Here is a 19,499-nt window from a genome sequence, read left to right on the forward strand (position 1 = left end):
TGGTATTATTAAATATTTATTAAATCTTCCACTGCAAACAAATACTATTTTAATTTATGAAAAACTTAATGTAAATAGTTTTAAGGTAGTATATAATCAAGCTGTATTAGTTCATTTATTTAAGCATAAACATTTAATACCTGTATCAGATCATGATTATGATACTAGATATAAGCAAAATGTTAATATTCGTTTATTGAAATGCCAAAAAGCCTTTGGACAAAAAAGTGTATTGTATACTGGTTTAAATTTATGTCGATTATTAAATATTAATATTAATCAGTTTGAAAATTTAAAGTCTTTCAAAACTTATCTTAGACATGTTGATTTAAAGAAAATATGATTATACTTAATGAGACTATTATTTAAGATATTGTATTATGTATTATTATGTTTATAGTGTAATAGTATAAAAAACAGATTTATTATTATATTATTCAAATGTAAGTATATTTCTAGGTAGGTCGAAAGAACTCGCTCCCCCAGCACAAGCTTTGCTTTTAGGGGGTGCTGCAATATGTAACTAGTGTTATTTTTGTTATTTCTTATTAGGTATGTATGTACTGTTGTTGTTGCAATAAAGTTCATTATTATTATTATTATATTATGTATAAAAAATGTATTATGACTAACAAATTGACTGTTTGTTTTTAAACCATACATGACTATCATTGAAATATCGTGAACAATGCATTAGAATATTATAATTAATTGTTTGCCGTTGACCAGAACGTAAATAACTTAGTTATTTATTTGTTATCGATGAGTTACCTTAAATTGTGACCGAGCCATCAATCGTTTTCACCATCGTGGATAGCACCATTCACAAGAAAACACCATTCACTTGATGCGTATGGTGAACGATAAACTGCACGCACCCGCGACAACTTACTGCTGTAGGCGAATCGTCAATTGATCACCCTAAACTAAGCGTGGAAAATATATTAAAGTGGGTTTAAACAATTAAACATATTTTATCATAGTTTATGGCATGAACAACAATAATTACCAAATACCATAGGTTAGGCTGCCGTTGGGGCGTCGATTCACCGGACGAAAACACAACGGGAACATGAAAAAAAAATAATAATATTACGGTAATATTACGGCGATTGGATTCGCTTCATCGTCATCGGCGCCGAACGAGAATGGAAGCGACAAAATTGGGCGCGTTCGATGCGTCGACATATTACGGTAACAATGGCGGAAGCGGTCGAACGACGGACGTGGACGTATAAAAAAACCATGTGGCTAGCGTAAGCCGTATTAGCGTAACGCGCATAATATTCGATGATGCTTGTTCGAAGTTAACGTCGATAAAATATCTTTATTCTTCAGTCGCGGGGAAAACGCATACAATGTACGAATAGAGGTGGTCGGACAACGGTGCGCAGTGTTAAAAAATGGTGGTCGTCGGACACTGGATGGGTACGTTTAGGTATAGTATTGACGTCTGTATTACACTGCACTGAAACACACGAGCGAAACCGCGACGGAAAAAATTATTTGTATTTTGTATTGAGAATTACGATTGATGAGTAACAAAACTACAACTGACTACATACCGTCTACCACGAATAAAACGCGAACATCCGACGGCGGGCGACAACGAACAAATCTGAACTCCGGCAGTATCGGCCGCCGAACAAACGAACGAAGAACCGGCCGTAGCGGTTGACCAGAAGCGATATTTAGCGATTGAACGATTTGAAATAACGAATCGGTGTTGTAAACAAAAAGTTTAAGGTTAGCCGGCAGGCGACCGGCGAATGTATGCTACGTCATGGTCACGAATTAAGATAATATATTATCTATAGTTAAGGTATATCTTAATTCGTGGTCATGGTCTAAAGGGTAAACGATGAACATGATGCCGGAATAATGGCGGCAAACTCGTTGTTACCGGCGGATGCTTGTTCATTTGTGGGCGGAGACGACGATGACTTGTCCGCAAACACGACCGCTATTATGGGTACTCACACATTGAAACATTCGCGGTGGCGGGAATACAAATTTGAAATGTTTTCAGCTTTCATTTTCGTTACTGTAATACTTGCATTATGTATATTAGTATTTATTAATTAATAATTATTATTATTTAGTATTTATTAACTAATAATTATTATTATTTAGTATTTACTAATTACATATCTGAAAACATTATTCATTTAAAATTGTTCTTCCATCTATTCACTATTGCCTAAATAAAATATAATTTTTTAGTTAAACTAGAGAGCCTATAGAGCCTTAGTTTAACCATAAACAAAATCAAATCTTGTAATCAATTGAATTTATGTCTTACAACTTACTATAACCAACACTTATATTTATTTACAAGTATACAAAATGATTTTTTGAAATGTAAATTGGTAGAATATGTACTACACTACAAAATCTATTAACATTTTTTAAAATAAAAATGGCAAAAACTTAGTGCAGGGTCTCTTTTTTGTAGTTTTTCGTATTTATCGTTTTATTACACGTATAATACGGTCACAAATCAGTCATTATTCATTATATATATTACCCTTTATAATTGTGTACTACCTACACAGTAGTCAGTGAGTACTAGTGCCTATTCGTTCTTGTTTTTATGAATTTAAGTAATAAGATAATAATTTCATATTTCCAGTAAATGAATATTTAAATTTTTTATTAAGTAATTAGTCCTTTTTAACTATAACAACACTATCATGGGATATTTTTCCCAACCTAATAAGTCCATATTTTTCTAATTTAGAACCAATCTTGTGTTGTTAGTTTTAATATCGGAGTTAATTGATCTTATAAATATAATATAATATTCTTCATAAATACAAATAAAATATTCTATTAATATATAATATTATATTTTCCCATTTTTATGTTATACATAACAACATAAGTAACAATTTTATTTTAGTTTAAATTATGTAAATGATTAACTTTAATATTATTTTTATTATGTGTTTATATTTTATGCAATGAAACAATTTTGTTTCTACAATCATTATAATTTATAACAAAATATGTATTCTATGTTTGAACTGCAGTGATAAAAAGACATATTCATATTTAGAATACCCTCTCAATGAATACTGATTACGTACTACCTACTGTACTAGGTAATAATATCAAATATTTTCCTATTTGATTAAAATTTCTAATACAGTAAAAATTCCATCTTACGAACTTCTATTTAACAAAATTTTCTATTGAATGAAAAAAAAACAGTGTTTACATAGTCTTTTGAACTTTTAGAAGATCATAATTTATAACCCAAGCTACATCTGAAAAAATCTCGCCTCTTTGTAGTTCAGCAGTAACTAATAACACTCTGTTAATACCAGATTGAAACTGATGTAATATGAGATGCCGTTGATGAGCATCCATTTCATTATGCATAGCTGAGACTAAACATGTTTTAAAACGTATGTTTTCTGCTATTTCAAGAGACTTGCTCCATGTGTTGCAGTAACAACAGTATGTATTAAATTGAGTGATTCATAGAGTTTATAGAATGCATCAAATTTCCATTCTTCAGGTACATAAATACAATACTGTAATATATCTATGAATAAATACTTATATTAATAATTTTAAATTTTAAATAATCAATAATATAATAATTAAAGATCAATAAATACCATTCAATGAAGGTTTTTCATTTGGTACTAAAATATACTCAGGATTCTTCATTAAGTCAGAAAACTGATCTAAGATTTCTTCTATTTTTGAAGCGGACATAATAATTAATTGACGGTTATTGTTAAGGAATAACAAAATATGTCTAATTTTATTAAAAAATCCATTGCATTTAAACATTTCTTCTGCATCATCAATTATAAGCATTTTTATAAAATCTTTACACAGCGAGTTGCAACTGATCATTTCTATGACCTTGCAAAGTACTGATCACTACATGAGGAACCGGTGAAATTTTACGAGGAACATTGGTACCACCATTACATGTAGAAACATTTAAAAATTTCCCAATTGATTTCATTGTCTAAAACATAGTAATTTAAAAATATTAAAACTGTACATGGCCTTAATAATAAACTAAATACCTTTTGAGCAGACAATGTGAATTCTAATGTTGGAACTAATATAATAGCTTGACATTCATTTAAGCTAGTGTTAATTCTTTTGCAACACTGAAATAAGGCACACGCTTGATTTCCAACACAAGGGTTATGACTTTATGAGTGAAAAATAAAATCACGCCCATTAATATAATGGAACATACATTGCTGTTGCAATGACATTAGATCCTGAATGCCATGCCGATGAATGTCATTTAATAGTTCATTCAGAAGACAGTTTATCATTAATATTGGTCAATGAATTATTACATTTTTCAGTGTTGAACAAAGAAGATGTAGTTTTAATTTTATTATTTGGACAAACTGGATTATGAATTTAATTTTCATTATAATGAATAACAGAATTAAAAGATAAAAAATACTATTTTTAACTTAATCTTTCAAGCTGGTGGTTATATAGTTGACCATTATAAACTTGACATTCTGCCTTTGTGTTTACTTTTGGCTCAGTTAATTTGTTTGATACATTAGAATCTTCAGGACTTGATGATAAAAATGAAATAAATTCTACTTCACATTGTTAAACGTTGTTTGGAAAAACTTGATTATTAGTTTCATTTTCATAACTATTATCATTATCATTGTAAACGTTTTCAAGATTTTTAATTTAAACACTGTCTTTTGATTCAAACTGGTTAATACATAATACGCCGTCTACAATATATATATCTACGGATAGAACCCCTTACCAGAGAGACTTTATGAAGAGCTTGAAGGAGGAGCTGATAACTCGTACAAAGAATGGTGAAGCAGGATTAACTATAAAATTTATTAAAGGTACACCTAAAATTGTTATCGTTAATTCTGCGTCTAATACTCTTAATAATAGTCAAAATTTTCGTTAATCTCCATGTAGTCTATCAGAATGTTAGAGGTCTTAGGACTAAGCTTGAATTTTTTCGTAACTGTGCCTTTAATCTAAATTGTGACTTATTATTTTTGTCTGAAACTTGGCTAAATAGCGACATTAATAATGTTGAGCTTGGTCTTGTAGATTATAACTTATTTAGAGTGGATAGAATATCTAATTTAACTGTAAGAGGTGGTGGAGTTTTATTGGCTACTAGGAAACATCTAAATTGCAAATTATTGAATTTTGACATTATTCAATGTATTGATCAAGTGTTTGTATTACTCTCTTATAATAATATTAACATACTTCTAGGTTGCGTTTATTTCCCACCAAACTCCAAAATCGAATTATATAATAAGCATTGTGATATAATAGAAAAGTTTTTACTAAAAAACTCTATTAAAAATTTTTTAATTATTGGTGATTTTAATGTAAATGAATTTTCAGTCACTGATTATACTTTATTTAGAAATCCTATATCCACTACACTTGTTAATTTTTATATCGATTACTTAAATTTAAAGCAGGTTAATAACATTACTAATAGTCACAATGGTATTCTAGACTTGATATTTTCAAACTCTACTGTTGATTCTATGCATGCCTCTAATTGTTCATTAATACCTTTAATTGATTCATATCATCCACCTTTAGAATTTATCTCTCACTTTCCAACACCAAATATTAATTTCCAAACTATTTCTCCTGTAATTTTCAATTTTAATTCCTGCAATTTTAATGACATTCATGCTTTTTTGTCTCATATAGATATTATGGATAATATAACTACCTTGAATTTAGAAAATGCTATATTGAAATTCCATGAAATAATTAATCATTCTTTTGATTTATTAGTTCCAATGATAACTTTAGATCTTAATACTGATCATAACGTTTCTTGGTCAAATTATAATTTAAGAAAAATTATTAAATTAAAAAAATTAGCGCATAAAAAATATAAAATTTCAAATTCTTTATCTGATTATTCTATTTTTTCTAATTTACGCAAGGAATGTAAACAACTATCTAAACAACTTCAATTAAATTACATACTTAAGATTGAAAATAACATTAATATTAATATAAAATCATTTTGGAAATATATTCAATCTCTCAAATCAAATAAATCCAATATTCCAATGTCAATGTTTTTTTATAATACAACTGCTCATAATATAGAAGAAATCTCTCAATTATTTGCTAATCATTTCTCCTCTGTTTACTCTAAAAATAAATTGCCTGATGATATTCTTGAATCTCTTAATGTTAATATGCATGATATAAATATTAACTCAATGTACATTTCTGAGGATGAAATTGCTGATTATTTAATATCTATTGATGATAAATCATCTACTGGTCCCGATGGTATTCCACCGATTTTCCTAAAAAAATGCTTTTCAGTGTTAATCAAGCCATTTCACTACTTATTTAATCTCTCTTTATCAACTGGTGTTTTTCCCACCTTTTGGAAAAAATCATTTGTTACACCTATACATAAATCTGGGAGTAAGAATGATATCTGTAATTATCGGCCAATCTCTAAACTTTCTGCTATACCTAAAGTATTTGAAGCTATTATTTCTAAAAAACTGTCCAGTTTATTATTAAATTATATTAGTCCCGCTCAGCATGGCTTCTTAATGAAGCACTCGATTTTCACCAATTTACTATTGTATCAAAATTTTCTAACTAATGCTTTAGATCAAGGTCTTCAAGTTGACACCATACACTGATTTTCAGAAGGCTTTTGACAAAGTTGATCATATTTTACTTTATTATAAATTAAAATCATTTGGTATAGATGGAAACTTTCTTAAATGGCTATATTCGTACCTCACAAATAGAACTCAAGCCGTCAAAATCTCATTTCACTCATCACAAAATTTTCAGGTCTCTTCTGGTGTCCCTCAAGGTTCCCATTTAGGTCCTCTACTGTTTCTAATTTTCATTGATGATTTACCACATTATATATTAGATAACTCTAACATAGCACATATTTTATTATTTGCTGATGATGCCAAAATTTTTTGCAAGATAAATTCTGTAGCTGATCAAATAAATCTTCAATCAATATTAGATAAGTTTGTTATTTGGAGTAAAAATAATTATTTACCATTAAATATTAATAAGTGTAATGTAATTTCTTTGACCCGTAGAGCTAATCCTCTTTTGAATCAGTATATAATTAATGAGTGTCCCTTATCAAGAGTTAATTCAATCAAAGATTTGGGAATTCACTTTGATAGTGATCTTGGCTTCAAATTGAATCATAAATCAATCCTCAACAAATCATATAAGATGTTAGGTTTCTTAAATAGAAATACTAAAGAATTTAAAAATCCTAGATGCTTAAAATTACTTAATACTTCTTTAGTTAGATCTAACCTTGAATTTGGCTCCCTTGTTTGGTCGCAAAATCTAACAACATTTTACTCTGAACTTGATAATGTTCAAAACAAGTTTCTCAAAAATATTTCATATAAACTAAATCTTCCTTTCTCCAGAGACTCAATTATACCAATTCAGGTATCATTGGATCTTGATAGTCTTTCTCTGAGACGGAATCTAACAGATATAATGTTTATTTTTGACATTATTAATGGTTTTGTTCTTTGTCCTGAATTATTAGCAATGATTGGTTTCCGAATTCCTCGTCTTTATACGCGCAATCTAGATTTATTTGTTATTCCACATTATAGAACTAATAGTGGAGCCTTCTCTTTTCTACCAAGAGCTCTTAGGTTAGCCAATTTAATCTCCCACCATCTTGATTTTTTTAATTTTACTCGTGTTAATTTTAAACTAAATACTGTATTGCTTCTAAAAAAACCACATTTTATCTAATTATTATTATTACTTAATATTGTTACTTGTCGTATACATTTATTATTAGTCATTTATTTTTAATTTTTAAAACATTATTTAAATTTTTGTATTTTTATTACCTACTTAATTTATATATATTTTGATTGTTGTCATATTGTTATATTATATACTTTGTAAAGGGCTATTGCCCGTTGAATATATTCAATAAATAAATAAATAAATAAATAAATCATTATTCTGAACTTGAATTTCTGTATGTAAATTTTCTTTTGATCCATTGACTTCAGTGAAAGATAACAAGTTACCACAAACATCATCATTAACCGTACAACCTGACTTATGAATTTCATTTTCATAATTAGGATCAACATTTTTACTGCTATTGTCCAAACTTAATTCCACTAATAATTTGATCAAAAGTATCTACATATTATGTATTTGTTTTGACACTGTGATGTCCTAAAAAAAAAAATTATAAGTAGTCTCATTTAAATATTAAAAAAATATTAAGAAATTATAGTATAATAAAGTACTTTTTGTGAGTCAGTAATTGATAGAAAAACATCAACATGTTTCTCTTCTAAAATTTAATTAGAGCTGATCTTCAGCCACGAATCATTAACCAATTTTGACACATTATTACATTCCTTATCATCTAATGTTTTTATTCCAATTTCATCAAATTCTTTATCATTTAAACATGGCTGGTGTGCTTTATAAAGTGTTAATTCGGCTTTTCTTTTGTCACATTTAATTTCAATGTTTTCCTATAAAACAATAAAAACTAAATAATTAAAAAAAACTACTTTATTGATAGTTGATACAAAATACTATAATATATGAATACACATATAGATAATATAATAAATAAAATAATATACAGACATTTCCATTGCAGTTTAGGTCAAATTTGTTTACAACATCATATAAGTCTAAGAGTTGTTCACTTTTACTACTTGTAGGTATTCATCGATGAAATAGTGCTTTTAGAATTAGATTGTACACAACAATAATTTTTATCTTTTACTTGATCACTATTATTTATTATAGATTCAATTGAACCAATATTTGAGATTAAGATGATCAACTAATGTTAAATGCACACTATAATAGATGCCATCTGAAGTGATTCATCATACATGCCTTTGTTTTCAACAGGTTTTTCTGAACAATTTAGAACTTCTTAATCTGAAACCACATCATAATCGGATAAAATCATGATAGTTTCTTCTGAGCTAATGTCACTCAAAGAGTCCAATGTTTCAATGGCACATATGCTACTCGATGTTAATAATGAACTCTCGGAACATTTTTGCTGTTCAATATTTAAATCATTACTAGGTATAGTTGAAACCATAAGTTGCCTTTGTAAAACTTGTTTTAAATAATCAAATGTCAGTTCTTAAATTATTAACCATACTTTCTTACGACGTTAATATTTTTTGTTTATTCTCCTAATCAGAACTTTTCTGATTCACTTTTTCTAATGATAAACATTCATTAAGCACACAAATTTGGTCTTGTAACATTTTTTCTCAGCAAACAGCTCCTTGATTTGTGCTTGGAGTTGGATTTGCTTCTTCGCATATTTTTCAATTTCTAGGTCCATTATTATTTTTATTTTTTCATTTTTTAATTCTCATACTATTTGACATTTCAACCTGGAACAAAATTATAGATAAATATAAAAGTTATAGGTACCAATTTATTTGTTAACTATTAAAATATAAGCTATTGGTAAATAAAATTTTATTTCGGGGCATTTTTTGCCTAGATTCCTACAACCAATACCTTCCTAATAAGTAATAACAATTGCATAACTAATTTAACTGAACTATTCTAAATAGTTTAAGTGAAGGTCATGTAGTACTGTAGTATAAGTATAAATAATCAAGATCATAAATGTATATGACATAATTTACAAACCAAAATGTATACAGTTGTACAAAAGTAAAAACAACATATTATACAATAGTAAAGCCCACTCAAAATAAAATAAAAATGGGATATGAAACAAATATTGTGTTGAGAAAATATACTATAAGCTTTTTTGCTAATAAACTAAAAATAATACATATTTAAAATTACCGTATCTTCAAACAGTGGCATACTAGGTGGTTGGGGGGTCGTAGCCCTCCCCAACATTTCAGGAAGAATTTCAAAAATTCTTTAAATCTTTTGAGAACGTATCTAGTACATAAGATGTAACCAAGTATTAAAATTATCATTTGTTTGAGGGTTGCTGCATAACTGTATACAACATACCCACATCATCAGAGTTTAGCATAGGTACCAAACTTATAATGGATTCCATATAAACGTCCCATAGATTAATTATCAGTACCTTCATACTCCCGGAGCAAAATTCTGGCAAGACCATTCTTCACATTAGTTTGAACTTACATATTATTCACCACAGTTATGTGTGGTTACAAAATGAGAAAATATTGTAATAATGTAATAACAGTTCAATTATTAATCTTATAAGTTATCGGTTTCACCTAACTTATAATACCTAGTATGGTAATATATTCTTTATTGCATGCGCGATTCCTATTGTAAAAAACAAGCCATCACATTGCTTTTGAACAGTGGGACAAATATTTAAAATATAATGCGCTTACTTTAATGTATTTTGTCAAACGAATCGCTAAAATGTATAATAAATGAAATTGTTCGGTAGTACGGCACAAGCACAAATGTTGTCCGTAAAAAAATTTTAAGTTAGATAGGTACTTAATAGATGACAGTACTCAATAAAGTGGCGGATACTTTAAATCGATAATCAGAGTAATTCAATTAACAGACATTCATTTTAAGTTACCAGAAAGTGTTTAATGAGTAATTGTTGTATAGGTAGTTGATAATAATTATTAATTCTTTCATAATTGTATAAATAATTTTTTTATTACATTGTACCTATTATTGTTTTATAAAATGTCTCTGTAATTTCTTATAGGTTTGTATTCTTAATATTGGATCAAACAATGTTGATAATACTCTTGCTCAAATTTCAGATGGTATATTGGCTATTGTTGATGAAATTAGATCAAAACTTCCTAATTTCTACATTATAATCATAGTAAGAATTGTATATTTTATTGTTTTTTTAATGTTTTATTATCTTTACTAATAAATATTAAATTATAAATACCAAATTGAGAAGATGTATAAAATAAATGCACAATCATCATATTGATATAGGTTTACATTTAAGGTTCATATTCAAAAATAGTGTGGTCCAATCATTGTGCGATAAAAACATTTATATGTATATGGATAAAAATGGCTATACCTATGTTCTTATAAATATCAAAATAGCTAAACAATTTGAAACTGTATCACTATTTACTTTCTCATTCAAACTGTGAATAGAAGAGTCAATAAAATTAGTAACCATGTGTCTGGATTTCTTTAAAATCTAATGTAAAACAACAAGTGCTACTTTTTAGCCCTGGATGAAAGTAATGTTCTTCACTAGAGCAATTTCTCTCTTGAAATGTTTTCGTTATATAAAAACTAAAAGTACTTTAATTTGTTAAACTGTATTTTTACTAAATTATGAGGATGTCAGAACAATATTTGTTTTCTCTCAGACCCATGCACACCATAGATGAAACACAGTCCAATAAAATCATTTTTATGATTTTTGAGTTATCTTAAAATGAAATCATCTATTGTAAAAATATTATTATTATAATTTCTGTAATGGGTGATTTTATTCGAATATTACTCAAAAGTATAAAAGAAATGATTTTACGTGAATTAGTTTTTTCTATGTTGCATGTGGGCCAGAGAGAGAAAACAAATAGTGCGCTGACATCCCCTTAAGTTGAAATTAAGAATTACATCAATAATTCATTATTGAAGTTGTGTTCCAGGCTATAAATTAAGATAAGCTTCTGAAAAACATTGTCAACTTTCAAATTACTAATATATTTATATCACAATTACACATTTATATATAATTCAAATTAATAAAATATAAAAAAAAATATATATAAAAATATTGAATTATAATTTAAATGTATAAGTTACAAACTTTCAAATATTTGTAATTTAATAATATCAAAAACAAGATTTTTATTACCTACAAGAAAGTCAAGTTAAATTTTTATGAGCGTTTGAAATTCATATTTTTACATCATTTGATATTCACTCGATATCTTATGTAACAATTTTCTTATTTCGTTGTAATTCAAAAACGTATTACTGTAGATACTTGAAAATTTCACTGAATGTTTGTATTAGCATTTTCTATACACGATAACATTTTAAAAAAATTTTGACTCTTTTTGAGCTGTTTACGGACATTGTCAGTTTTCAATTTTTTTAGTTTTTTTTTCTATAAATATCAATAAAATTTTATTTGTTGGGTAAAAAAGCGTGAAAATTTAATATAAGGCTGCAAATTATTTTGAGTTAGAAATTCATAAACAATTTTCTTTTTAAATCTAAGATTTGAAAATGTAATACAAGATTCCTCATAAGTTTGTCTACCTTTATCAAAAAAAAAAAAGGTGAATAAGTGGATGTCGCTCTACTGTACAGTAGGTTACAAGTGGATCACTGTAATGGATGGTGTTAAATTTGAATTCAATGATATAATATCATTGTATAAGAAAAACGATTCTGAGCGAAAACGGTCAGTCAGCCTATGATAGGAGCCTATGAAATAAGTATATTTGATGATATTATTGTGAATAAAGTAATTTATATATAACCTATTTACGTGGAGCCTTGTTTTAAATTTTCAATCCTTAGCCATAAAAGTTAAACATTTTATACATTTTTAACTACAAAATAATTAATAAATTATAAATTTGATAAATGTTGTCAAAATTTGAACTTTAAATGCTTATAAAAAAAAAATGTGCCTATGTATTTTTAATATTTTTCAACTGCAATTGAAACATTATATCAGGAGCCTTGCATTAAATTTTCACGCTTTTTTACACAACAAATAAAATTTTATTGATATTTATAGAAAAAAAAACTAAAAAAATTGAAAACTGACAATGTCCGTATACAGCTCAAAAAGAGTCAAAATATTTTATAAATTTTATCGTGTATAGAAAATGCTAATATAAACATTCAGTGAAATTTCTTGTCTCTACGGTAATTTGTTTTAGAGTTACACCAAAAACCAAAATCGATTTTCTCGAAAACAGATTTTGCATAAAAATTCCCGTTTTTCCTTAATTTTTCTTTTGTTTTTCACGTCGCTAGTGAAAACTACTGGGAAATTTTTACTTTTGACCCCCTAAAGTACCAACTAGATTCACTTTCCTATCAGAAAAGTTACTGTTGAAGAAAATCCAAGCACTTTTACTGTCCTAAAAGGTGATGACGGACACAAAAATAAAAAAATAAAAAAAAACACACATCATTGTAAAATCAATACATTCATCGCTTCGCTCAGAATCTAAAATGTCTTCAAGAAAGTCAAATAAAATTTTTATGAGCGTTTGAAATTAATATTTTGCTAAGGCCCCCCAAAAAATGTCAATAGCCCCCCCCCCCCCAAATATGACCTAACATTTTTTTAATCTTCTTCAATATCATTACAGTAAAGCTTCATCTCCACCCCCCTCTATAAAAAAAAATGTTTTAACGTTGTTTGCGTTTATACCCCTTTTGGCTACATCAAACTCCTTAATAATGCTTGTCGTCATCATTTTTATTTATTCCATCCAAAATCAAAATATCAGTAACGGCAGTAACATCTTAACGATCTATCTCAACTAAATTATGTTAATTATTACAATGTTGTAGAAAATTATATTATCATAATTCATAATTTGTGGTACCTTCGAACAATTATAAGTCATCATAATAAAAACATTATATTGAACAATTATTTATTACCTTTATAATATTTACGTTTATCAATTTTAATAATATATTATATTAGTAAATAGTTACTTACTGTTGACTATGTGTAACCTGAGCCGCATTTAACGGGTGGCAAGGTGGGGAAATTTCACCGGGGTGGCAAGTCTAAGGTGATTTGAGGGGCGGCAGATATCATATTATATACATATTTTGTTACGAATTTTGTACATATTAATTGTTTAAAATAATATAATATTGTTCTCATATTAAAAATATTAATACCAATAATATAATCCACCGATAATTCAAGAATAACTATCTATCTAAATGTATCAGAGCTGTGTGCAGTGTGCCTCTGTTGTTTATAATTTTTATTATTTAGTTTGTGGCCCGACCACTACGAAGAGCTGTATGCCTGTATGAGTATTATCTAATAATAAATGTTTACAAGTTATGGATGGTTGATTTTTTAACGTTCAATACAAAAACCCGACTTTTATTAAGTAAAATAAAAAAAAGTATTTAAATACAATATACATGCTAATTATTTGTATTCATTGTTCTAAAATACTTTCTGAATAGATGTACCTATTTGTATATGTATTTAAAAAAATTTTGAAATTAAGGAAAAAATTAATATAAGTTGAATAAAATGTATTTTAATTTACCATTTTTAGTTTTTAATTAAAATTCGCAATTAATTATATGAATATTTAATAAATAATGTGTTTCAAAAAAAATTCTTGCATATGTGTTTAACAACTAACATGTAGGTAGCTCAGTAAGAAATTATTAATTATTACATGAGTCCTGTAATAACTATAATGGCTAAATCGTAAATATTTTTTACTGTTTTAAAACTCGAGTGTCCACTCATTTTAATTGTTTCAACAACGCTATATTGACATCCATATCTCCACAATACAATATACATGGTATAAATATAACTAGTTATATACCTATACTAATATTTATATCATGCATATGAGATGTTCCAGCAAATAATTATTACTAAGACAATTTTTAAGATCATCATCTCTGATTTACTTTAAACAATACTTTTAGTCCAATATAACTAATATAATTTGTAGGTGCTAAGCACCTATTGACACCCCCATTTGTGCGACAATATATACTTATAATATATATAAATATAATACTTGTAGTAAAGTGTGGACGAGTGGTAAATTGGTTAGATGGTTAGCTTAGTTATAAAAATGTTATTAAGTTCGTATTAAATTTACTAAATAAAAATATTATACAGTATCAAAAAATTTTCGGTAAAATTCCCATCTCTAATTACGACAATACAAAATAAATCGTAAATCCGGGAATTCAAATTTTGTCGCGAAAAGTGTGATAACGGATTACACACGTCACACATCAATGTTAATTTACTTCTCACACAGCCAAAATGTACATGTAATATTAAATGCCTAAACATACTCCTTAAAACATGGAATGCTCCAGTCCCTTTAACTGTTTACTTGTTATAAATTATAATGATGTTTTTTAATTAATTTGTGTTTTTTAATAGTTAAACTCAAGAAAAATATTCAACACAACTTTAATATGTTAACTATATCCTGAACCATTGTAGATATTAAGTATGTTTTTATCAATTTAAGTTTACTGTAGCTCCTTCCACATGAAGCTGTTATGACGGGCATTGAGAGAAAAATCCTTATAGCAATTTCAATATTTGGATACGATTCTTTTATCTTATAGTCGTGAATCATTTGTAAAGTCCAAAAACGTTACCGATTCAATACTTGGCAAAATTGATAGAGCGGCTTGTTTAAAATCTTTAATTTCTTCAACTATTTTCGCAGTATTTCCATCTTCATTATATTTTAACACTAGATCAGCAGCTGCTTTTTGCAAATCATGTGAATTCATATTAGTTAATGAATGACCGGAAAGAAATTCAAAATCTTTGATACTTCCATAATATTTTCATACCGCCAAGTCAAAAGTAAAAATGTCTCAGTAGTTTTCAAAAGCGACGTGAAAAACAAAAGAGAAATTAAGGAAAATCGGGAATTTTTACGCAAAATTTTTTATGAGCGTTTGAAATTCATATTTTTACAACATTTGATATTCACTCGATTTCTCATGTAACGATTTTCTTATTTCGTTGTAATAAATAACGAATGACTGTAGATACTTGGAAATTTCACTGAATGTTTATACAGTGAAACTTCCATATAACGAAGTCGAATAAGCAGCAAAAAAAATTCGTTATATAGAGGAATTCGTTAAATAGAATTACGTATTTTTTTCAACTTTTTTTTTATTATTTTTTTATTATGTATATTGTATGTATGTAAAAACAACATCAAACATCATATTACAGCTTAATTAATTTTTAACCTTAAATATAATTTAAAAGAAATAATCAGTAATAGTTTTGTTTGCTTATTATTTTTGAAAATTGTCCTTCTTTCGTAAAAAGTTTCTATATCGTCAAGTCTTAAAAAAATACTCCTCCAAGTTTCCGATACCTTAGAAATACAATCTCGCAGAGTGATTGTTGTTCTCTGTTCAAGAACCATGACATAAACTATCAATTTGATAGTGACAACATTTACAAAAACTGGTTTTTATCGAATAATTATTTCGTTATATAGAAACATCAGATTCGTTATTTGGAGATAAATTTACGTGTAATTAACAATGAAGGTCATAGTTCTTAAAAATATTTCGTTAAACAGAAAATTTCGTTAAATGGAAGTTCGTTATATGGAAGTTTCACTGTATTAGCATTTTCTATACACGATAAAATTTATAAAATAATTTGACTCTTTTTGAGCTGTTTACGGACATTGTCAGGTTTTTTTTTTCTATAAATATCAATAAAATTTTATTTGTTGGGTAAAAAATTGTGAAAATTTAATGTAAGGCTCCTGATATATTGTTACAATAGCAGTTGACAAATATTAAAAAGGTGGATAAGTGGATGTCGCTCTGCTGTACAGTAGGTTACAAGTGGGTCACTGTAATGGATGGTGTTAAATTTGAATTCAATGATATAATATCATTGTATAAGAAAAACGATTCTGAGCGAAAACGGTCAGTCAGCCTATGATTTTACCAAGTATATTTGATGATATTATTGTGAATAAAGTAATTTATATATAACCTATTTACGTGGAGCCTTGTTTTAAATTTTCAATCCATAGCCATAAAAGTTAAAAATTTATAAATTTTTAACCACAAAATAATTAATAAATTATAAATTTAATAAATGTTGTCAAAATTTGAACTTTAAATGCTTATAAAAAAAAATTGTGCCTATGTATTTTTAATATTTTTCAACTGCTATTAGAACGATATATCAGGAGCCTTATATTAAATTTTCATGCTTTTTTACCCAACAAATAAAAAATTATTGATATTTATAGAAAAAAAAACTAAAAAAATTGAAAACTGACAACGTCCGTAAACAGCTCGAAAAGAGTCAAAATATTTTCAACATTTTATGGTGTATAGAAAATGCTAATATAAACATTCAGTGAAATTTTCAAGTATCTACAGTCATTCGTTTTTTAATTACAATAAAATAAGAAAATTGTTACATGAGAAATCGAGTAAATATCAAATGTTGTAAAAATATAAATTTCAGACGCTCATAAAAATTTAATTTAAGTTTCTTCTAGACTTTTTTTTTTTGATAAAGGTAGACAAACTTATGAGTAATCTTATATTACATTTTCAAATCTTAGATTTAAAAAGAAAAATGTTTATGAATTCTCATCAAAATAATTTGCTATTTTTCGTGATTTTTCCGTATTTTGTCAAAATTTGAACTTTAAATGCTTATAATTAAAAACTGTGACTAAGGATTTTTAATTTTTTTCATCTGCCTTTGAAACAATAACCTAGGAGCCTTCTATTAAATTTTCAAGCTTTTTTACTCAACAGATAAAATTTTATTGATATTTATAGAAAAAAAAAACTAAAAAAAATGGAAATTGACAATGTCCGTAAACAGCTCAAAATAAGTCAAAATATTTGGCAAATGTTATGGTGTATAGGAAATGCAATTATAAACATTCAGTCAAAATTTCATGTCCCGACGGTCATTTGTTTTAGAGTTACACCAAAAACCAAAATCTATTTTCTCGAAAACAGATTTTGCGTAAAAATTCTCGTTTTTCCTTTGTTTTTCACGTCACTTTTGCAAACTATTGAGAGTTTTAAATTTTGATCTCCCGAATGCACCAACTAGATTCACTTTCCCATCGAACAAGATACTGTTGAAGAAAATCATCATTGTAATTTTATTACATTTATTACATTCATCGCTCCACTCAGAATCTAAAAACCGTATGAGGTTCACTACTTCACTAGATAATATTCTTACTTCTAAATTTTATAAGAAGTCAATTCACTCTAACATTTGGCGCCCGGCGCATTTGCTCCAGTCCCCTTCCCCCTTCCCTTAAATGCACCACTGGCTAAAAACTGTTGAAATTGGGCATATAAAATAAACAAAACCACTTTCGCACTACTGTCACAGTGTAGGTACCTACTATAAGTACCTACTTGGCTATTTATAATAAATAAATTAATATCATAGTATTCTTAGAACTATAATATCACTTGAATAAATAGGTATAAAGTTACTTGTAAGAATAACAAATGTAGGGAAAAAATCTATGGAAAACAGAACCGTGGGATCCGCTGAATAAGAGTTTTTATATGTGACATGGGGCACGGTCGCGAAAACACACAAGGAGAGTCAGTCAGTCGTATAATTACCAGTGTTAGATCAACAATTTGTAGCTAGACTTATAATTTTCAACTACCAATTTTATAATAAATACATTAATTATTTTAGTATTCAATTGGTGCGTACGTTTTTTATTCTGTTGTGTGTAAAATCCATAACAATATTATCGAAAATATTGTATATAGACAATTCATGTATGTGAACAGAATTAAAAAGTTTTAATGTTGGATTAAAAGTGCTGAGTAATTTTCAAGCCACAGGAAAATATTTCTATCTTCAACTAATTTTTCTTCCAACACTAAAGTAGGTATATATAGTTTAATCGAAACTATCATTATCTGGCGACGATGGTTGTTGTGAATTTATTGTTTGGTTGGATAGGTCTATGTTCTCAATTCATTTATTTTTTAGACTAGTGGAATAATTTTCTTCTCCATCGCTGTCTCCAGAGGTATCGTAATAGTGAGTTAACTGTTTTGTGTGTGCTTTGGCAGTGATTTGCTAAACAGTCGCCAAAATCACTACAAATCAACAATTGATTTTTGGCCAAAAATATACTCAGGGACGTCTAAAAAGACTATAGTACTGTTTGATGTTCATCTAAATTTTCTATATTGTTAAGAATATTAAAAAAGTACTTAAACAATACATTTAAAAAGAATAATTGTTATACAAATCGCAAATAGTGTATTATGATTTATGATTGCCATTATATAGGCATTGCATCAACTACACAGTCTATATTTTGCAATTCAAAAAGAAGCCTCTGGTCAATAAGCTAATAAGCTTATTTGACAATGTCACATTGGAAACTGTCCCCTTCTAAGTGCAATGGTTTACCGGTAACAACGTCAAATGTCTAGTACACTCCTAACCGATAACAATTATTTCTTGATTGTTTCCCAAAAATTGAATTGTGTGAATTTTGAGTTGTGTTTAACCAATCTAAAATCTAGGGTTATCTTTTGTCATACTTCAACTGTTCTACTTGCTACTTCAATCGAATAATCTCACCTATTCTTGTTTTTGTAACCGAGAAAAAAGGTTCACAAGAAGCTTGTGTTTAAACAATTGTTATAATTTCTTATTCGCAGCTTTCACATCGATGTTTTCATTAGACAATACTTCCATCCCAGGATATTATAACACCATACAACATATG

General features: G+C 27.6%; 1 long non-coding RNA gene and 1 pseudogene across 1 annotated transcript; both read right to left on the bottom strand.

The window, feature by feature from the left end:
* Positions 1-1,854, bottom strand: LOC132942343 (uncharacterized). The gene is made up of 2 exons (XR_009664280.1): positions 1,010-1,854; positions 1-926 (listed from the first exon to the last, which is right to left on the bottom strand). It is a non-coding gene; the product is annotated as an uncharacterized LOC132942343 (long non-coding RNA).
* A 1,324-nt stretch (positions 1,855-3,178) lies between these two features.
* Positions 3,179-9,942, bottom strand: LOC132943652 (uncharacterized; annotated as a pseudogene).
* Between the last annotated feature and the right edge of the window lie 9,557 nt (positions 9,943-19,499).

This window comes from Metopolophium dirhodum, chromosome 4, assembly GCF_019925205.1.
Source record: "Metopolophium dirhodum isolate CAU chromosome 4, ASM1992520v1, whole genome shotgun sequence".
Taxonomy (NCBI): domain Eukaryota; kingdom Metazoa; phylum Arthropoda; class Insecta; order Hemiptera; family Aphididae; genus Metopolophium; species Metopolophium dirhodum.